This window comes from Drosophila navojoa, chromosome X, assembly GCF_054131105.1.
Source record: "Drosophila navojoa isolate 15081-1374.11 chromosome X, UAZ_NAV_1.0, whole genome shotgun sequence".
NCBI classification, from domain to species: Eukaryota; Metazoa; Arthropoda; class Insecta; order Diptera; family Drosophilidae; genus Drosophila; species Drosophila navojoa.
In genome coordinates, this window is record NC_142895.1 from 11,415,001 (window position 1) to 11,437,673 (window position 22,673).

Consider the following 22,673-nt stretch of genomic DNA (forward strand, 5'->3'; position numbering starts at 1 on the left):
TGTGTGTGTATTGTTTGCTGACTAAGAAAAATGCGCTAAAACTTTAGTCTATTTGTCACATTTACGATGCCAAGCGTCGCTGACGTCTTTGTCGCCTGGCCCATTGACCGAATTGGCAGCAAGGTGTGGATGCTAAAGCAGTGGAAGGAGCAGGGGCAGGGGCAGGGGCAGCGGTAGGGCAAGGGTTGGCTGAGAGGGGGGGTGTTGTAGGTGTAGCTGGTGGGAGTGCATTTGGTTCTGAGCCCATTTGTGGCTTGATGTTTGACTTTCAAATGGCCCATTGATTGGGCCACAAACCAAATTCTCTTGGCCATTTGGCAAACATTCATAAATTATTCAAAACAAATAAAAAAATCCAGCGTCGTGTGCTTTTTGGCCTCTTTGGTTCATTGGCATTTCATGGGTTGAGTGTACGTGTGTGTGTGTGTGAGTGTGTGTGTGTGTGTGTTTAGATACTTTTGTATCTGCAACTTCCCATTCACGCACACTGGCATGACACCTGGCCATTCATTAGTGGGAAACTAGTTTCTCTACAGCTTAAATATAAATGAATATATATGTATCTATAATATATCTCTAATATAATAATCTCTGCTTAATCTAAATTTATAAAACAAATATATATATTACAAATATACTTCATATATATACTTAGACTACCTGATATAGCTAGATTATAGATATAATCCTGTAAAAATATTTGCTTTTATTATTTAAGATACTTCAGATATCTAAAGTGGAGTAGAGTAGAGGAAGGATTTCTTATAAAATTCCAACTTAATACAAATATATACTACATACATATATACGTAATATGCAGATATACATAATATATATATGTATATCATTTAGAGAATATATGTATACTATATATACTTTGTCTACTAGAGTATCACCTATTCGTTCTCTTTCGTCTTTTCGCACCTCTTTTAATCAATTTCAGTTTTGTCTTTCCGTATTTCATTTCCCAATTTATTTATTTAACATATTTATGTATATCCACATATATGCATATACATCTATATTTATATATATACTTGTATACACATCTAATTATTTATTTATTTATTTTTTGTTTGCTCATTAACAGGCAAAACTCATTTTGAACAATAAGCAATTTATTAAAAATACACTTGAAATAAATTAATATATCATAAATTATACAATAATACACACATATACATATATCTAAATATATGCATATATATATGTATAAGACATATGTATGTCTATACATATATATATATACTGTACATATATATTAACTGATATCATAATTATGGCGTTTCTATCATATGCATACAAATTGCTTTCGGTTTTTGGTCTTCAAAGCGCACCGAACTCTGTCGTCGAGGCATTTTCAAATTGATGTCTCGAGTTGCCAATTTGGGACTGTTTAGCCATTTGGTTTAGCTTAGCTGGCTATATCAACTAGAAATTACAGAGTTCTTAATTGATTTTCCATATTAACTAATCTATATATACAGAGAGTATATGCCAAAAGTGTTTAGACTTACTAATTAGCATTTACAGATCATCTCTAGTCTGAATTTGTGTGAGTTTTGGCTGCTGTCCTATGAGTTACGATAGTTGCTGACGGTGCTGGGGCTGGTTTTATATGTTCTTAAAGGAAAAATACATGATTATAAATAATATATATGTATGTGATATTTTGAATGTGTCTTATCTGTTATTTTTGCAGTTTTTATCGAATATATTATCCAATATCACATACTTTCTCGCTCTATATGCATTTCAAACTTTTGCAATTTCACTTAGTTTAACTCATGGTGATTCATTCGAGTTCTATACCAAATTTGGTCAAGCTTCGCCTGCGCATCTTTGAGTTACGATAGTTGGTTTTAATTGACTTTTGTCTTTTAAGGCGCCGAACTCTTTTTTGAGCTTTACATATATGAAAGAACAACTTGTTAGCTTCCCTAGATAGTACAGCTCGCATTGTGTATACCAAAATTTTCACTTCTTTTGCCTTTTTTTATTGTCATTATTATTTTTTACGATGTTTTGTTTTCTTTTTTCGTGTTTTTTCTTTGGTATTGTTCGCATTGTCAAGTGCTTTTTATTTGCTTTTTACCACATTTTTAATTAGTTTTTGTGCGTTTCTATTGTACTTCTGGCTCGGCCTTTTTTGTGTTAACAATAAAATGTATTGTTTTATGTTATTATATGTTGAAATGCGTTAGCGCTTGGGTATTACAAATAGATCAATTCGCATGCGCTCTGAGTGGGTGTTGCTATTTCTATTGTTATTGTTGTTGTTGTTGTTATTGCAGTTGCATTGTTCACATTCATTTGACGCTGACATTGAGCATTTGAGCGACAAGCGTGCTTTGGTGATTACACTGCACTTGCCACGCCCCCGTCAACGCCCCCGCTTGATAGGCGCTTGGCCAATTTGCAATTAGAGCGGTGCGAGTCAATCAATCAATCAATTAATGTAATAATAAGGAGCTGATTTTTGCCGATTTGTGTGTGAGCACAACAAAGCGAATGCCGACACAATGGAATACCTCTGGCCCCGCCTGCCCCCTGCCCCTGCCTCCTTTTAGTCTTACTAACGCCCACTCAAATGCGTCTCTTAGTTTATATACCACCTATATCTATGCATACATACATATATAGTTAGATATCCACTCACGTACCACCCAATGAGTCCGAAATTTATGCGCAAAGTGTGCCAAAAGATTTTTGATACTCGCTCGTCTTGATCTTAATTTCTTGCTTTTATCTTTTTCCATTTCGTGTTTTTTTTTTGTTTGCTTGTTTTCCAACTCATTTTTGATTTGAACATAATCGAAATTCGTCGAATAGGGTAGATTCTTTTCGGGGCAGAGTATGCAACACTTCAGATCAAATGAAGAGAAGATTTTTAAGATTTTCCTAAAGAAAAATGAAATATCTGAATGAGAAATCGAATTAGCTTTGACCAAGTGGTTCCAGAATCTCGGGCAGCTTGGCTACATAGAGTTCGACGCTACTCAGAAAATGTTTCTCTGCCAGAGTAGTAATCCAAAAGAAAAGCCAATCGATATTGTTTTAATCAAGGAAAATATCAAATATTAAGCTTTTCTCCCTCAACTCAAATTAAAGTCGTAAGGCTAGGGTAACTCTCAGTCGGTCATTCATAGCTATGCCATTCTTATTGTATTTGCTGCTTCTTCATTTCTGTCTGCGCGAGCTGGAAAATGTAAAACACGCACTTAACTTAATTTATTGCTATACATTTACATATTTTGCATGACATTTTATTGGACCAGATTTTCGATGTTTTTTATTTTGTTTCTAGTTTCTCTATATTTTGTTCACTTCTCATGAGTTCCTGTTGGCAGGTGGCGCAGAGTGTGAATTTATGGCTCGCATATATCACTAAGGCTAAGCATTATTTCTTTTTATATACATGAATATACATGTCTCTCCAGCATTGTCTTAGGCTTTTGGATCTTAGCAGCCAAAGGGTTGAGTGAGTAGAAAGTAAGTTTCGGATAGACAATACGTGATGTTATCGATAGTTCTTCTGCTGGAGAGTAATCGTAATATATCGACATACTTGTATATAATATATTTATCGATTACGATTATCGATAACTTTCATTGGCTGATGAATTACATCGAAAAGCGTATTATCGATAGCTTTATCGATAACTTATTTTTTATTTGCTTGTAATGACCTCATTTTCATTTTATATATCCTTTCATTCGCAAAGTGACCTACTAGTTCAACCAAATGTTATCGATTATTTATCGATTTGACATTCACATTCACATACTCATGAACTGTAACGAATTGATTTGTTAACTGCTCGGTACAGTCATATGGTTCCCTGCTTACTCACATATAATCGATAACATTTATCGAATTTGTTTTCGCATGACTCCTAGGCAATTTCCACGCATTCGCAGTGAGTTTCGCTTACTCAGCTGGCTGTTATTTGGAAGTTCATTTCAGTTGGCTGCATTACTCAAGCTGTAAAGGGAAATGTAAACTTCGTAAGACACAAGACCAAATAAATGCATCAGATCAACAAATATTTATCAATTACTCACAAAAAAAAAAAAAAAAATGAACAAGAAGAAGCAGAAGCAGAAGAAAAAACTGAGTCACGGTCAAATAGTCTTGTCTTGACTTTTGGTCACATGCTTCCCATTGGGGCCGAACTATCCCTCTCTCGCTCTCTCTCTCTCTCTCTCTCTATCGACAGCGTGTCTGGGGTCTGTGTGTCTCCGTCTGGTCAGGCGTTGGGGCGCCGTTTGCATGCCAAGCACCAGCGAGAGCCAACTGCAAACAAACGTCCAATACGATAATTGGTGTTCATTATCAATGGGCAAATACAGCTCAATCCCAAAAACCCTTTAAGTGATCAACTGACGGTGCGAGTGGTGGGGAGAAGGGGGAGGGGGAGGGGTCACATGTGGCACATGTCGTTGACATGCAGCGGAAATCCAAAACGGGCCACAGACAAACTTAGACACGGCTTTTGGGCATGAACTTCCCGTCGTTGCTGCATACCCTGTAAAAGGTGCTAGTGAAGCATAGTTAGTTATTGACATTGGCTCTTGGTTATCTCGGCATTCGAACTTTAGATTATTGTAAATTTGGGTATACGAACTAGGCGTATAAGTAGGAAATTATATTTAATTTCGTTTTTCAATAGCTTTTGGAGTTCTATACCTAAATCGAGCTGTATTCCCTTAACTGTTAGAGCGTGAACAAAGCTTATCTGCTGACTTGCTAGTTAGAGACTTGTATCTGATATGCTCTAACATAGATAAGGGCTACATAAATTTGATGTATATAGTATAATATATCACAGATAAAAACTGGATATATGATAGATAAGAGTAGTTGAGATAAAGTTTAGATACTATTTAGATAAAGTATGAAAATCGAATGCGGTTTAGAGTTTTCATTGATTTTCTGTGAAATGTTTTGTGCTTTGTGAAGCGTCTGGGGAATTTCTGGGTCTAATCCATCATAGATAAAATCTAGATACAATTTTGATGATGATTTATGTTTGTCACAGCCATTATGTGAATTTAGTTAATGCTTAGCTAAATGTTGGATAAAGCTTAAGTCGACTTTGAATAAAGTGGATTGTTTTCTATGGATTGATCTATTTGTTAAGCTGCTCTATGCCCGGTGGAGCATGCAGCAAGCTTATATATAATCTATACTGGATAAAATTTATATGAAACTTGGATAAAATCTATAAAAAGAGTTTGCTTTGATTTATGTTTTCCATTAGGTACCAGAGCTGGGGCTTCAGCTGGGATTCTTCAAGCTGAATGAAGCTTGGATGGAGCCAAGTACTTTATCTAAACAAAGTCTTGATTTAATATGCTCCATGATTTATGCTATTCATCAATTTTAGTATGAAGAAAGCAAAGGTCTTGCAGATCATAGATAAAGTTTAGATAAAACTTAGCTAAAGTTTGGCTAGAGCATGGAGAAAGTGTGGCATTTGATTGATGTATTTCATCAACTCTCAGCTCGCCTCGAACAGGGTATCTCAGTCAGTCGCTTATGCCCGTTCAGCCTATGCTTGGGTATTTATTTTTGACTCGTCTCTTTTATAGCTACGATCGTAGGCTACATGAGTACAAGTTGTTGTTACTTATATGCCGTGTACTTAACTTGTTGTTGTTGTTGTTGTTGTTGTTTTTGTATTTTGTAATGGCTTTTTAATGGGCGCTGTACTTTGGCCAGGCAATCAATAAACGCCGACACACAGCGACTATACTATATATATAGATAGATATATATATATATATATATATATATATAGATAGATAGATAGATATATGTATTTTGGGCATATCTTATCGAGGTGGCCAGGCCTTCAACTTGAGCGAGTGCGTGGACCGAAAAGCGGGCTAAGCCTAATTAAACCGGAAGCATTAGATGACCGAGAGCGAGCCCAGTTGTAAGCGAGGGTCAGCCAGTTCGCGCTCTCTCTCTCTCTCACGCTCTGTCTGCTTAGATTTCAGTTTCCATTCCAGTTGACACGCCCCGGCTTTTGTTATGTTTATTGTTTTAAAATTATATGTCAGAAACTAAAAAGAAATAAAAAAGAATGAGGAAAAAAAAAAAATAACCAAAAGCTGGCCATAAATTTTAAAGAACAGATGCGCAGTTCTCGTTTTCTTCTTGTTGTTGTTGTATTTGGTATTTTGTATATTGTATTTGGTATTTTGTATTTTGGTCATTAGCATTTCGCCCATTTGCCGCCTTCTGACGTCTCATTTCGTATGGAAATGTTTGATGAGACTCGCTCGACTTCGACTCGGATGCGAGCTGGGAGTCGCTTTAAAAGGCGTCGAGTGCGTGGTTGTGGCCCAGAGCAGCTGCCCAAAATGCTGTCAAGGTAGCGCCGCAACTGTCTTCTTCTTCTTCGTCTTCTTCTTCTTGTGTTCTATTCCTTTTTGGCCCAATTAGACATTTGGCACGCTAATTAAACGATTATTATTCAATTACCACTAGGAGAGAGCTGGAGGGGAAGGGGATGGGGGGTTAGGAGACTTTCGGTTTATCTATTGTATGTGCGTTTCGTTGCCCTCGTAAGTGTGATTTATGTGCAACGCCCACGCAACGAATCATAATCGAGATGAGACAAAGAGACTTCGGCTTGGCGCTCCATCGCGCCGCCTGGAGGTCAAATTCAACTATTCTAATTGACATAGAAAACGATCTAACGATCGTCAGTTCCCTCACATCCGCCCCGCCCCCCCTGCTTTTTGTTGTTGCCCCTGGCTGGTTGCCAATCAATTTACGTCAGGCGCTTGATTGGTCAACCTCTTAGCCCCACATATAGCTCCCCGATGTATGTGTGTGTGTGTGTGTGTGGCACCCCGAGCATTTCCCTGGCCATCCCTTGATTAATGAAATTAGACAATCAACGAGAGCCAAATCGTAAATAGTTGAGCGAAAAAATTAAAATCACTTAATTAAATAATTTTTAATGTGCTTCGTTTAATTGTTGTTTGTTTGTTGTTGTTGTTGTTGTTGTTGTTTTCTTCTCTCTGTGGTTTGAGCTTTTTACGGGCGCCGTTTGTGGAGCAGCTGTCGTTGGTTAATTGCAAAGAATGGCCCGTTAAGAGCTCGTTTCTTTCATCCAAATTATTCAAATTGGCATCGATTTCAGCTCGTTCGGGATCTATGGACTGATCAGAGCTGGCATGGCTAAGATGAAGGTCAAATGATAGGCGCTAATTGATCAGTCAATCTACATGTCAAACAGCTGATCAGAGGGGCGAGAAAGAGACACAGAGAGAGATAGAGAAATGAATAGAGAGATAGATAGACAGCTATATACATAATATATACTAATATATAATACCAATATTAAGCTAATGATCAGCTAATAAGCCCATAAGCAACATGGAGCACATCTAGGGAGAGAAAGAGAAAGAAACAGCGAGCGAGATGAAGACATATAGATATCACTGAAATGTAATAATCATATAAAGTTAATGATCTACTAATTAGCTCAGACGGACAGAGCGGAAGATGAAAGAGAGAGATAAAGCAAATGGGAATCCAAATCAGAACAGATTTGCAAGCATAATTGATCACTAATCAAGGAATTGTGGATAAGCCAGGGCAAAGCATAGAGAATTCATCAGAGATGTCTCTAATTTGATGATCGTGACGAGCGCGAAAGAGAAACAAGAAACAGCTAAAGTCGAATGCCGGGAACTTCATACGAAACTCCAATACTAAACGAAGACTGATCGCTCGATCAAAGCAGAGCTCTCTATAAATGACAAATCTGTGTGTGTTCTGGTCTCTGCCAGTCAATTAACATAGCTCGCCTGATCAGCAAATTGATCACGGCGATCAACTAGCTGATATAACTGGTGACAAGAGTGTGTCGGGGGGGCCAGGTTTTCCAGTTCGCGCATCGAATGGCGCTATTGCCCTATCGCTTGGGCCCTGTCATCGATCACATAGATCAGCATGTTTGTCCATGTAACGTGCCAAGGCTGTTTCTGAGTATACGAAATACAATTTACTATCTAATGTCAATGGGTTAGCAAACAAATAAACAAATGAGCAGACAAAAGAGAGAGAGAGGGAGATATAGATAGAGAGGGAGAAAGAGCAACGGGCAGCACTTGTGATTCCAGTATTATAAATCTTATGACTGCTAATGAGAGTCGTAAAGCACAGTCACATTCATTCTAGACACAAATTCATGTCTCTCTCGCCCCTCCCTCTCTCTCTCTCTCTCTCTCTCTCTCTCTCACTTATTAGCAGCACGTTTCAATGTACAACATTTTGTTTATTTTTAATTTAGCTTGTTATTTTTATATTTTATATCCATGAGCTTCATTTGATGATGATGACCTGCGAAGCACTTTGCATTTCATTAAGGCTTAATTCAATTCAAGCGCTCAACAATTAAACAATCGCCTCTTCGCGTTTTTTTTTTTTCTCTCTACATTTTTTATTTTTTGTAATTTTTCATTTTCATTGCATTTTTTTTTTGTTTTTTTTTAATTAAATTTTCTTAATTTGAATTTTTTGTTGTTCGTTTTTAGAATCTGACTCAAGCAGAGTCGCAATCACATTCAATTCAATTCAATCTTACGAAAAATGCGCGATCTGCATTTCGTTTCCATTTCAATTTCTTACCTTGAGCCTATGCCTCTTGGTCATTTTCAGCTTTAACTGAGTTTCAATCACATTGAATTCACTTGGATTGAAAGTACAAAGTTTCAATTTCCATATTTTGTTGGCTTTTCTTTCACAGTTTCAATTTCAACATCAATATTTATTACCATATTATACTAAGCTGCGATATCTATTTCATTTTCAATTTCTACTTTTATTTATTTTCAATTTAACACAATTTCGTCTCAATTTCCTTTTCAATTTAATTTTTATATGTTAACTATTTCAGTTTGAGTTCGAATTTCTAATACAACTGCTATTCAACTTCAATTTCAATTCAATTTCAACTTCAATTCAATTTCAATTTCAATTTTTATATTTGTGTTTGTTTTCATTTTCAATTTATAACTGCTATTCAACGTCCATTTCAATTCAACTGCAATTCAATTTCAATTTTTAAATATGTTTTTTTCTTTTTCAATTTGAATTTCAATCAAACTTCAACTGCATGCCTTAACTTTACCCCAACCACCCTCCGTCTCGCTCACTCTCGCTCCTTAACTTCCTTTTTATCACCTTTTAGCAGCTCTCTTAATTGAAGCTAATTGGGTTTTTTTGTTTTTGCTTTCAATTTTTGATATTCTTTTGGCCATTTCTCAAAATATATGTGAAAATTCGCACAAAATAAGCAAACTCTTAGTAATTACTGTATTTTGTTTGATATTTGGTACTCCTTTTTTTTCTGATGCTGCTGCCTACTTAACGCTTAACGCATAACGCTTAACGCCTTTTGGCATTTCAAGCAAATGAATGCCATTAAGAGATCGCAAACAGCGTTGCAATGCGAGAGAGGTCTTAATCCTCAACAAATGTTGCAAATTGATCGGCCGGTCGAAGGGGCCATTGAAATACACTGAAATACTGAACACACACACACACACACATACACATATATATACATATATACATATGTATATTGATGCGTGCACGAAAAGCCAAATAAACAAAACGTCTTTCGTTTTTTTTTTTTGGTCTTTGTCGTCGTTTGCTTTCAAGATTTAAGCTAAATTAATGGACACAACCCACTTCCACTCTACACTCAACTGCTCGCCCTCTTCCTACCTCCCTCCCTCCCACACACACACTCCCCCCGCCAGGCCTCACCCTGCCAGCTGCGAGTGTTTGCCTAAAAAATTGGCGCTACCTACGCGCGTTTGTTTTTAGCGTCTTTTTGGCATTTTTTTTTTATTTCTCTCTCTGCATTATTTTGTATATTTTTCACGTCTTGCCTTGTGCACATTTTGATGTTGTTTTCTTATATATACCACGCGTAATTGACTGGAAAGGGGCATATTTGGTTTGGGTGTGAACCCTACGGGAGTCTCATCAAACTCTATGGAAAGAGAGTCGTGAAAGAGGGAGACAAACACTGAGACTCTGACTCGGAGAGCGGGAGTTAGCTATACGTTAGGGTAGCTGCTAGTCGTGCATACCCAGGCGAACATTTGCCGGCCGTCTTTTTCGGCTGTCTTCTGCTTTTTGGCGATGATTCATGCGTCGTTCGCCAATTTAAGCTAATAGACTGTCGTGGAGGCGGGCGCGGGGTACTCTAGCTGTAGGGGAGGGGGACTGGCTTTAATCAATAATCATCAATCGTCTTTTACACACAGTAAATAATCGAAAATGCTTGCAGGGTGAAGCAGCTGCTGGCGGGTGGCAGAGGGGGGTAGTGCTAGGGGGCAATGGCTCCTCGACTCCACATAATGGATGGGCATAAGCTGCAAATTATCGATGCGCTATGAATAAACTAATGTAGCTATACATACATATATATACACACATACATATATCTATATAACTATTCCTTATGATGTTATTAACCATTTCCACCTGTTGCTTCGTCTCATTGCAGCCAAAACGTTTTCATCTTGCGTGCATTTTACGGTAAGTCTCAATGCACCGAGCCCCGGGACCGGGGTAGCTGCAATAGCTGCAACAGTCCATTGAAAATCCGCTTTAAGCCTGACAAAGCGCAGCTCATTCGATGGCCATCAATTATAATTAGCGAACGCTAGAATCGCATTTAATTCATTTGAATCTTCTCATTCAATTCCCATGATTGAACACGGCTGAAGCTTACAAATGTTGGCTAGAGTGACAAAATGCTACGATGCTTAAGCCTACGCTGATATTTGCTAATGTCAAATTGAAGCTGAGGCTGAGCACTCAAAATGGCAATTTTTATGCTATTTTAATGGAATGCCAAAACGAGTTTCAGTCAATTCAAATACACAACATTCAATTTCAATTTGAATTCATGATCAATTTCTGGCACTTTAAATTGCATCATTAATGTAATTGAAAGAAGTGAAAATATTCGATTCAATTTATGTTAATTGAAACTAAAATATTGAATGCTTGAGCTGTAGAATCAAAAGAGACATATTTATATATTTGTTGCAATTTTCTTATAATATTCAAGTAAATTTACGTTCAATTTCAATTCACATTCAATTTTGATTTCGATTGACATTCAATTTGTTATTCAATTTTCATGCGCATTGAATTTGCATCTGAAATATTGAAGCTCATTATATTAGGCTCATTCAATCTGCTAAATTGACAATCAAATCGGTTCAATATTGTAATGGAAGCTTAAATAATGAAGGCTTAAACTCGTGCGAACTCTTAAATTCCATTAAAATTGAAATTGAATTGATGAATATTGATTATATATAATTGCAATATTCGTGGATGTAAATTGAAACTCAATTTCAATATACATACAAGAATAATTGAATTGCAAAGTGATTTGTATTCAATTTAGTTTCAATATCGATGCAAAATCAATCTGCAGCACTTTCAATCACGTCTACAATTAGTCAATGCAATTGTAAAAAGTCCAAGATGCTTCAATGCAATTGAAGTTCAATGCAATCACAGTCAATTTTCCGTTCAATTTTCGTGCATTTTGTGTGTATATCGATTTGGATTGTTTTTTTTTATATGTATGTCCAAATGTTTATCTATATCTCTGTGCCGAGGCATGTAAAGAGGCCAACTGTTCTGTTTACATGTCCGGCCATTGGCCGTTCGGGCTTGGGCAGCCCATTTTTAGCCGCGTTCAGTGTAAACAAGTTGCCAAATGGCATTTGCGGGCCGAAATCTGTGAGCCGCCCAGCGCAGCTTCCTGGCCAAATGCGACGCAGAATCAATCAACGCCAACGGTTAATTTGCTGCACGCAATCAATGTGTGCGTGCGTGCGTCAGCGTTGCTGCCACAAGGTGTGGCAGGCAAAGTGTGAGGTCCAGCAGACAATGTGGCGCCAGCTGTGTGTCCTTGTGGCGACTCCTGCTGCCGTTGCTGCTGCTGCATGTGGCATGCCCCAAATGGCGTCGAATCAATCAAAATGCGTGCGCAAGCCAAGTCAGGCCAAGTTACGCGCAATTTAACCTGTCTGCCAATTCGCAGCATTATATGCTGCCTCTCGCTCACTATCTACCGTCTCTGTCTAGCGCTCGCTCAATTATCATAATTGCACACACACAAACACACACACACAGAGACAGAGACAGACAAGCTGAAATGATAATGTCGGCGCCAGCATTTCCGCTTTTATGAACGCGGCTACAGCTTTGCCGCCTCCGCCCCACCGCCCCTACCGCCCTTACCGCTGACCCGCTCAGAGCCTCGCCCAGTTCGGTGTGCGTGTGTGCGTGAGTGGGTGCCATCCAAAAGTCCATGTCCATGTCCATGTCCATGTTGTAGCTGCGTGACACGCACAATTAAGTGCCAGCTGCCATTCCTTGCCACACACTCTCTCTCTCTCTCACACACTCCCACTCCCTCTCTCTCTCTCTCACACTCGCTCCCTCTCTCAAGGATAACGATTAACGATAAACGCGCTTGCAGGTTTGCTTTGCTTTGCTTTTTCCCTCAATTCGCTCCCTCTCTCTCCCACTCTCTCTCTCTCTCTATCTTCCTTCTCTGGCGATACGAAATCAAATAAAATGGAATTTACTACACTCACGCACGCTTCCATGTTCTATCTGGTCGTGGCCCAGCCCCAAACAGCTTTGCCCTCAGCTCGTTCGCTTTTCGCTGTTCGTTTTTCGACTATTTTTATATCTATTTAACATTTTCATTTCCGTTTCGCCTTAATGCACTTGACCTTCAACCAAAAAAAAAAAAAAAAAAAAAAATTGAAATAATAATAAAAATTGAAAAACAAATAAAATGTGAAATCTGAAATCTGTGAGCTTCTGCGTTCGTGTTTGGGTTTATTCTCAAATATTCTGTTCCAACGCAGGCCAAGCGAAACAGCAACAGCGAAATCTATTCCGAGGCTTCCGGGCAATACACACAGCTAGTTCTATATATTTCTTAATGATCAATTAAATATGTTTGAAGGCAATGCAATTTCAGTTCTCATTTCATTTCAATTCCATTTGAGTTTCAATTCAACTTTAAGAAAAACTTGACGAAATTCTGTTAATTTTCATTGAAACCAGGTTGAAAGCAGTTCAGTGGGTTTCAATCTGATTGAAGCTGAGTTTTAGTCGCTTCAACTATATTAGAGTATTTCAGATAATTGAATTGCACTTAAAGTTGCACTACATACAATTCCATTTCAATTCGTTTTCAATCAGTTTCAATTCAATTTTATATACAAGTTGAAATACGATTTTTGCATTACATTTAATTGCAATTGTTGTTTTTTTTTTTCCTATGTAATTATTGCATTTTCCTAAATTTGCATTCAATTTCGTTTCAATTGTTGTTCAACTTTGATTCAATGGGCAATGCAAATGTTCTAGAAAATCGCACTCGCATGACAAAAGGCCACGTTACATGCTCTCCTCGCTATTGTTGGCATAACATTGTGAATTTTGCAGTGTAAATTCCATTAGGATTATATTACCAGGCACACACACACACACACACACACACACACACACTGACGTTGTGGAAGCCACAAAAGTTGCGCTGGCCCATAAACTAGAAGAAAATTTCTTTTATTATCCTTGGCAGAGAGTTGGCAGCGAGGACGTAACGTAAAACGTAAAAAGTTCAAATGGATTAGGGCCAAGCTTCAGGCGGAAGCCCAACAAGACGTTGACTACACACACACACACACACACTCGCACACACATATGAATGTTGTGCGTGCCAAGCGAAATAGTTGGAATATGTGTCAAGGACAATCGAGTCGCCAAGTCGTTTCACATTTCGCAGAGTGAGTGTGAGTGTGTGTGTGTGTCTGTGTGTGTGTGTGTGTGTGTGTGTGTGTGTGTGTGTGCTATCATATATTGTGTGTGTGTGTGTGCTTTTGTAGGCGTGCCTAGCTGCAGTTAACACACACAACTCGCACACCTTCTGGCACAACTCCGCCCACACCTCGCCCCGCCCACACCTCGGCCCGCCCACGCCGACTCCAGCTCCAACGCCTCGATCCCAGCGACATTCGGGACACATTTGGAGCACAAACTAATTGATATTTTCACAGTCGTTTTTTCCCCCATTTCTCTTCTTCTTTTCTTTTTTTGGCACGCCTTGTCGCATAAATTTTCAAATTTCCCTGCCCGCCCCTGGGGACTGGAGCTCGCACACGCCCAGCTCTCGACGCTGAACGCTTCAAATGGATTAAAATACATTTGCTGCTGCTGTTGACTTTTGGCAACTGCTAAATTTTAGTTAATTAAAATTATCTCTCGTGCAATAAATTGTGGAACAGCTGAGCCGAAATGAATTAAAACCAAATTTCCATTTTCCAAAAAATTTACGAATTGCTGCAACCACAAAAATAGACAGAGAGCTGTATCTAGCGCGAGACAATGACGACCACCAGTTGCTGCCGACCCGAGTCGGAAATGGACTTTCGTTGCGGCAAGCAACTAGATTTCAACTACTTGGAAAATTGTGTCTGATATTGAATGAGTTTTCCGCTAAGATGAATCTCAAACTACATATATATACGTATATATATATATATATATATATATATTACTTTTTGTTGCTTGGCAATTCTCTAGAATGTTGGCAGTGCTCGACTGGCAGATACCCCTGGAGATACACAGATATCAATGGAATAGAATCAATAGAATATAATCTAATGTAAGGGCTCCCTTGGTGTGCCAGGTCTCTGAGGGAACTTATTCTTGGTACGTGCCCAGAGAGACTTCAAGCACTTTGAATTCAGGGCACATATACTTTCAGAGTACATATTCCATATCTCTAGGTCTTAGAGGCCTTAAAGCCAAGCAAACATATCGATAACTTATCGATAACAAGCAAATGTGAAAGAGTGTGGAGAGAAAGAGAGAAGAGAGCAATCTGCAGGAAGAGCAATACCATTCCAGTCGGTTCCACTTTGTTTCATTAAGTGCGAGGCCTCTGCTAGCTCCTGCTGCAGCTCCAGCTCCTGCTCAGTTGCATAAATTGTCTTACAAACTAGATACCCTTAGCTATATCATTGACTTGGTGTCAGGGTATACCAAGTATTTGGCTTCTGTGTTTACATAGCGCAAAAAAGTGTTGGGAGGGGGAGGGGGGGGGGGGGCGGTTGTGGAACTTGGACTTGCCACGAGCTGCACGTTTCGCATTTTGCATGTTGAATGCCACGAAGCACATTTCCGAGAACATTTCCAATGCAAGTGGCAGCTGCTGGCAGTGCAACAAAATTTCCATTAGATTTATAGAGCAAGTCTCTATGTGTGTGTGTGTGTGTGTGTGTGTTTGTTGTTTTTAGCCATTTGGCCTGCTGTTCGCTTGGAACAAATAAACACATTTAACAATTTTAATGCGAATTCTTTCATAAAATTCATGTTGATCATCATCAACAACAACAACAGCATCGTCATCATCATCATCATTAGCGGCGCACTGGCCGGCTTTGACAGCTGTCGCATGGCACTGACAGCTACCGATAGATACAAAGATACAAATGTATCTCAGAGGTGTGAAGGTGTGAAGAGCGCACTAAATGTCTTTAAGCAAAAGCCACAGAGCTTAAAGCGAAACAAAAACACATACAATATAAAGGCTCTAGCAATTGCTTGATAAAATTCCACACACACACACACACGCACACACACACATACATATAGCCGTCATAAATATCAATAAATTAAAAGGCCCAGTTAACACTGATAACTGATTGTGTCAATGACGGTGCTGGCCATAATCAACATAAATCGCTTTGATGTCACACATGTATTAAGTCTCAAAATTAATTAGATTTTCTCAGTCAGCCAACAACAGCAGCAACAACAACAACAACAGCAACAACAACCTGCGCAACTTTTGCCAAACGATAAGAATTTTATTTCCACTTCTCTGTTGTGTTTTTTTTTTTTTTTTTTTTGGTTTTTGTTTTACTCAAAGGTTTTTTTTTTTGTGCCTTTCATGTTGTTGCTGCTGATAAGACATCTTTGACATAAGACAAGCTAGCAGCAGCAGCAACAACAGCAACAACTACAACAACAACTGATAAGTTGTTGATAAAACTACAAAAAAAAATTATAAAAAAAATTATAATGAAAGTTGTGATTGCAAACGTCCTTGCAATGGGCACATCACACACACAGACACACACACACACACCTACACACACACACTTATCTGATCAGTGAGTAATGCTAATAAAAAGGTGCGTGTTGTCCAAGTTAAGATACGCATAAATACATACGAAACACTTGTACAACACTGCGATACAGCGACTTACAGCTAAATAGCTAAAAAAAAAAAAACAACAAAAAACAAAACAAAACAAAGAAGATAACTGTGCATATACACTGAGCGAAAAGTGGACAAAGACAGTCAGTGAGCCATAAATGAGGCCTGTAGGTAATCGCTAGCCTATAGAGTAAAGCTATGACCAGAGAAACGCTACAGCATTAAAGCGAGTGCAGTGTTGCAAAGTGTCCAGAGGAACAGCATTAGTGCTGTCAAATGCAGAAGGGTAGATGCAACAGAGTTTTTGGTTGCAGCTAGAAGCTGAATAGCAGAATTGAGCAGTGTTGGTAAGCAGCTTTTGCTGATAAACAGTGTTGCATAGCAACAAAAAAGGTTTGCCTTCTTTTCTGAGTGCTGTAAAGCAGCTGAGTGCTCACAATTTGTGTAACACTCAAAGCTCAACAGAGAATCAATTGCTTCAGTGCTGTAAAGTGTGATTAACTAAGAGTAACCACATGTCTATATACACACCCATAATATGATATTATGAACTGCCATAGTGAAATAGAAGAAAGAGAGAGAGCGAGAAAGGTATAGCGAGAGCTGACAGCTGACACGTGACAAGTTGTCAAATCAAGTGTTGTAAAGTGTCAACTGATTCACTTGAGCAACCTTCAAGTGCGAATAAATGTCTCGAGCTATAACCGCTTAAGAGCTATATTTTTTTTTGCTACTCATCGTCGAGGCTAAAGAATGCAATTAAAGACTTAATCAGTATTAATACATCTCTCATATTAACTAATTTCCAAATCTCATGAAAATAGTTTTGTTTTTATTGCTTTTGCTTTTGGTTTTTGCTTTTTTGCTTTTTGTTTGTCTTTGTTTTGGTTTGTGACAAATCTTATCTCGAAATTTCGCATTCAATTAAAGAATGTCGGCGACACTTGTCACAAGTTTATTCATTCATTAAGTATTCTTGGTTTAATCACGTTTCTTTTTTGCCGTGTACACACACACACACACACACACATGCACAAATACAGATACTAAATGACTGATAGTCGTACCTTTATGAATTCAGATTCACACAGCTATACATATACATACATACATACATAGATATGTTGTATATTCGTAGGTGCGTTGACGCATTCCACAGACGTGTATTGCTTAACGCATTGCTGTGTACTCGGCTGACGCATTCATTGTGTTCGATTGCATAGTCTGATGCAATTTATCGATAAATACGTAAACTACATATATGTATGTAGAAATCGGCACTACAAAGCACCTATAAATTATGAAGAAACACTTACAGTGGATCATAGATTATTCATGGCTATCTATTGATAATACTGCGTTGTTATCGATAACATTTGGCATGGAGATTACGGCATTGGAGATGTTACTTACTTGAAATTATGTTAGGAAACGTTTTCAAATAACTTTGCAGCAGCATAATTATGGTAGATTTTAAATTGTTATCGATAATGCATTTTATCGATATGCTATCACATTCATAGTAGAATTTATTTGTGTATATAGTTGAGAAACACGTGCAATGAACCTATAATTGAGCTATTAACTACTTTCTAGTTGTAAAAGTTGTACGTATTGTTATCGATAACACTTATTATCGAAATATCATAGCCGCATAGTAAAGGGCTATACTTACGTAAATTAGAATTTCATAAATTTTGTATATTTCTAGCAATTTATGGTTAGCTACAATTCGCTACCGCTATTATTTGCTATCGATATGCCGATAATGCCAACTTTTCTTAGTTTCAAATTGGTAGAACTACGAGTTAAGTTTCTCAATTTGTATGCACATTTCAAGCGCGTTTCCCTAGTTTGAAATATGAATAGGTTTTTCCATTGTGTGCCTCAAGCACTTGGTTTATCGATAACCATTTTTTTTCGGCACTATTAATGTGTGGCCAAACCGCACACACACACACAGATACACTTTATCTTAATGCCTGTGGCCTGTTTCGCTCGTTTAAGCACATTTCCATAAAATTGCCATTTCATTTTCTGTTTTTTTTTCTCTCTCTTTTTCTTCGTTTCCTTCCTTCATTTAGTTTCTCAAAGTTTTTCATGTTTTTCGCTTCTATTTCTCATTTTTTTTTTGCGCCAAGTTCCTAAATTTAACGCAGAAAACGTGCACAGAAATGTTTATAACTGTAAAACTTGCGCCACGCGCTCGCCATAAGTTGGAGTGGCACAAACCGCCCATGTTGCAACCACCCCGCCCCGCTCGGCCTGCCCCACGCACTCGACTGTCCATTGCCCAAAAGGCCGCCCAGCCACATGGAGCAGGACATTTTTGGCACAACTACTATGCGACTCGAGGTGGTTGCCTAGTGGTGGTTGTCGTTCGGTTTGGTGGGTCGGTGGGGCAGCTGTTGCCAGAGGGCGTGCCGCTGCTCTATGTGCGAAATTCTTGTCGAGTCTTTGTGCGCAATTTAATTTTTATAACATTTTTATGTGCTCAACTATGGCTCTGCATGCTAAATACAGAACCAAACCGGCCGCGCAACCACCCGCACCACCCGCAACGACCGCACCACCCCGCCCAACTGGCGAGCGTCGTGCGCGTCTCTTAAGTGAATAATAAATTAATTGAATAGCCACGCGGCCCATTTTCGGGGAGCAGCAACTGGGAGAGAGAGAGATGGAGATAGAGAGAGGGAGGGAGATGGAGCGAGGGGACGTTGAGGATATGTTTGGACTCTTGAGTCTGTTGCTGCGTGGTGCGAGTGCTCATTCGATCAAGTTTTATGTTAATAGGCAAGTTTTTATCACGCTGACATAAAGTCCCACTGCCAGGCCCGCCCCTGCTCCATCTCCTGCTCCAGCTTCAGGCAGGCTGTGCGGCCCCTGCAGCTAATCAAACGCAGATACATTATCTGCAAATGCTTTAATTAAAGTGTAAATTTTTCAAAGCTTCTTACTGCCACGCCCACACGGCCACAGACGCCAACAGCCCACGAAGAGTAATTTCAGCCAGACGACGCCGAATCAATGACACTTAATTAGAAAATAGCTGAACGAAGAGAGGGAGGACTGTGGAGTGGGGGGGTTGGGGGAAGTGTGAGGGTGAACGGCGGAAGGGTGTAGTTGTATTGGGCCATTAATGTGTGGCAATTTCGTATCTATGAGATACTTTTTCTCTCTCTCGACATTGCTCCCCTTTCGTTTCTTTCTAACGTTGTTTCCTTCTCTCTTTCCCATCTTTTATTTTTGCTATTGCACATCTTCTGCTGTTTGCTCGTGGCCCTGACTCTGGCGATTGTTTGGCTTTGGCAATGCTTTTAATTAAGCCAGAACAACAACAGCAACAACTAGTTCTTTTTATGATCCCGGCCACAGAGAGATAGAGAGAGAGAGAGCTTCTCATAATAACATATACATAGATATATATATATATACACATATATCTGTACATACATATTTATTCTTTAGCTGACCTGGAATTTGTTTTGGCCAAAGTGCAAAAGAATGAGGAAGAAAAAGGGTAGAACTAGAAGAACAAACGCAAAGCAGGCAATGATAGCTTTTTATCTTCATTCAATAGCTCTCTCTCTCTCTCTCTCACTCTCTCTCTCTCTCTCACTCTCTCTCTCTCTCTCTCACTCTCTCTCTCTCTCTCTCTCTCTCTAAATCCAGTTCTCATCTCTTTCTGCAATCAAGTGGGTTTGCTGTGAATATATAACAACAGCCAGCTCTCGTTGCTTGCATGAAACTGCTGCGACAAACATAATCGATATGTTATCGATAACGCATTTCTCCCTTCATTATCATATATTCATGATTTATATCTCAATTGAATTCTCAATGTTAAATCGTCGATAATGCATTTCTGAAATTAACTAAAAATGCCGTTAGACTTCAAATTTCGATAACTCTAGAATGCTATCGATAACGCTAGATACATACTACACACATATTTGTTGAGCTTCTCCATTTCGAGCAATGCAAATCATTGTTTTAAGTTCTGTTCCAGGCAACTATGTAGCAAGTTATCGATAACCGATAACCACAAAGCTATGCGTATGCGCTATTGAGTCTCTGTGGTTGTTCTACTGGAGTTTACATATGCATATATGTATATTAATGTATATACATATCACGAAATTTGCTCGACTTCAAAGCATTTGCCACGCCCACATGTAGAGCACTTGAAATGCCATTAGTTTGCTGGATTGTTCTTTTGCATTTTTTTTGTTGCTTAAGTCTTTCCATTCGATTCAGTGTTCGATTCTCTCTCTCTCTCACCTCTGTCTCTCCCACTCGATTTTTGCTTGTTTCGGACGTACGTTCGCTCGAATCGTGTGAAATGTGGAGTGAAGCTGAGGCACGTAGCGCAAACATAATGCGCAAGGCACAGACAGCATGATAATACTGTTAAATACTTAACAAAATTGTTTTAAATATCATATGCATGTGCATTATATGTTATTTTCGGATTGCACACGATCCGCAGAGGCAACGATTCGCTTCGATATACGATGCGAGCCAATGAATAATGTTTTATGTATGTTATATACCATATATATATAATATATCTGCATATATATCTCTTATATATACTCGTCCCATTTAGCTGGACACAACAAATCACTGTTAAGTCTCGTAATTGTTATCGAATTTGAATTCGAATATGAATATGAATGTGAATACGAGTACGACTACTAATACGAATACCCGTATGTGAGTGTGAGTGTTATACAATTAGCCCGTAATTTATTTCATGCACATTTCACATTGCGGTTGCTTCCATTCATTCCAAGGAAGACGCGATAAATTTCGCTTGGCAATTATCGAATGAAATTCGTTGCGGTTTTTATTTATTTATTTTATTTTATTTTATTTTCTATTTTTTATTTCGCTTTGTGATTCCACGTGACTCATTTCGCAATTTGCTGTTAGCATTGTTTATTGTTATAATTATATTTTTAGGAGCATACCGGTTTTATTTTTGCATATACAACATGTATAAATATAAATATACTTAATCGATTGTCTCAAGCATATTGATGGCAGTGCCAAACGAGCTCCACTTAAATTGAGAATATATCGTTGATTGATGAATTAATTGATCCATCAGATAAATCGCGGACAGTTATTTATGCCCTATATGCGATTGATGTATACAGTGTTTGCAAATATCGATAGGTTTGTGGAACTTGTTTTGGGTTCATTTGACGATAATTTAGCTGATAAGCATCGTCCTTCGGTTTATTTAAATCGAACAATTTGACTTTGATGTGTGCATGTGTTACTTATATGTTATCGATAACATCTCAGTTAATGAAATGGATGGCACGATTTTTGGATAGCTTTTGCTTGTCGATCAACAGCTTTGCTGCGATTATTGTTAAATTTAATCAAAGTAAAAATCTTTGACTATCGATAGTTAGATATCGATTAATGTACACTAGGACTTAACACTTAGTTGACTTATGAAATGCAACGCATCTAGCACACATCACAGTGAGTCGCATTTTTAAATTGCCCATCGACAGATAGTCTATCGATATCAACCGATAATCGATTAACTGATTAGCTCAATGCACATGCACATGCGGCGCTGCACTTGCTGCGATCTTAGCATTTCCAATCGAACGCGCTAACAATTTCGCACACTTGAGAGCAATCGAGAAATGCCAGCGAATCAACAAGTTCGACAAGGCGACAAAAACAAAACGAAACGAAACGAAACGAAACAAAAAACCCGCTGCGGAATGTTAATAGCTAAGCAGACAAAAAACGCTATATACGATATACGAAAAGATATGCACATGTGTGCATATATGTACATACAGTATCTATGAATATAAATGAACAACAACAAAAACTTAAAGCCAACTACGAGTGGCTGTACGCGCCCTACTGGGAGCTGGGTGCTGGGCCGTTTGCCAGCTGCTTCTGCGATGCGTGCTTATCGATTGGCAATCACTTGAGTCGCGTCTCTGCCGATTGTCAACTGTTTGCGCATGTCACTGGCTGACGGCGAACGCGGCGTATGCGCAATGTGCAGCCAGCTCCAGCCGTGACCTCAAAATCAAGACCTCAGCACAGCTGCCTGGGCAGTTGGCCAAAAAGCGCAGCGAGGGGGGGGGGGGGGGGGGGGGGGGCACACCTGTATTGCATTTGGTCAAAATAGCCAGAATCGAAATCGAAATCGAGTTCGAAATCGAGTTCGAAATCGAAACCGCAACAGCGAATGTCAAAAGTGATTTGCGTTTCAACAGCTTGCAAATGCACATCAAAGGCAAAGGCTTTCAAAGCTTTTCAAACAAATAGCCAGCAGAGAACAAAAGCTAAATCATATACGCACACACACACACACACACATGC

The 22,673-nt window shown here is 38.8% G+C and overlaps 1 protein-coding gene across 1 annotated transcript in view; it reads left to right on the forward strand.

Moving 5' to 3' along the window:
* The window catches only part of Atf3 (Activating transcription factor 3), a 56,366-nt gene that overhangs the window by 20,752 nt on the left and 12,941 nt on the right, over positions 1 to 22,673 (forward strand). The window contains exon 2 of the mRNA XM_089263459.1: positions 10,545 to 10,576. The gene's annotated coding sequence lies outside the window, so the exon portion shown is untranslated. The remainder of the gene's footprint in view (positions 1 to 10,544; positions 10,577 to 22,673) is intronic.